Here is a 1,017-nt window from a genome sequence, read left to right as displayed (position 1 = left end):
ACTCAGGAGACTGAGGCAAGACAATCTCTTAAGCCCCAGAGTACGAGGCTGCTGTGAGCCGTGACACCAGGGCACTCTACCAAGGGCAACATAGTGAGACTCTGTCTCAAAAAAAAGAGCAAAGAGAAGAATATACTTACTGCACTTTGAACATCTTTTGAAAATAATTTAATTAATCATCTTTAAAAATTTTCATGGCACACGTAAGATCCTCTCAGGGCACAGTGGCTGAAAATCACTGGTCTAAATAATCCCTAACCTCTTCAGGCCATCACTGACTTACTTGGGGTTGACTGTTTCCCTAAGTCATTTGTTATTATAAACACATCTTCTCATCTGAATCTGTCTTTCTTGGACCAGCATCACGTCTGAGGTGGCATTAGCTAATTATGCTAACAAAGGCACTGATTCTAATTGATGTGGAAATTGATGTGTACTGTGAGCTTTTATGAAGAGTAATTATTGCATTGGAAAAGGATCTAAAAAAGACTTATCTTTACTAACTTTGATTTAGGTATAAATGCAACTCATCTCTAGGGTTCAAGAGGGAGAATCAATTTGGGCATTGTACCCACATTTATTTATCGTTTTTCCAAGTTATCCAATTCCTGGTGCATATGTAGTTTTTGTCTAAACAAATGTTGACTTGGAGGCTTTGTTTAGCTTACTTCCTCCTCAACATATTGCTGTTTTCATTGCTTCCTAAGTGTGTGTGAACACTGTCAGAATTTTTGCTCCCGTGAGTAGACTTTGCCTTGTCAACATCAGAGATCCCGTCTTCATCACCTTTATAACTCTCTAGTAGAGAGCCCAATGCCTTGTTCATAAGAGGCCTTCAAATAAAACCTGAGGCGAGTGAATCCAACCCAAATGATTTGGGATGAATGAAATAATCTATCTGCTCACCTTATCTGAAGGAAGTATTGTGACTTCCATCACGGGTGTAATTTGAGAGTCAATATGTAGTGGTGGGAAAGCAATCGCTCAGAGGGTGACTGTCAGGAACATCCAATCACC

This window comes from Otolemur garnettii, unplaced genomic scaffold (assembly GCF_000181295.1).
Source record: "Otolemur garnettii isolate 467f Iridium unplaced genomic scaffold, OtoGar3 scaffold00039, whole genome shotgun sequence".
Taxonomy (NCBI): domain Eukaryota; kingdom Metazoa; phylum Chordata; class Mammalia; order Primates; family Galagidae; genus Otolemur; species Otolemur garnettii.
This window is presented reverse-complemented; position numbering follows the sequence as displayed.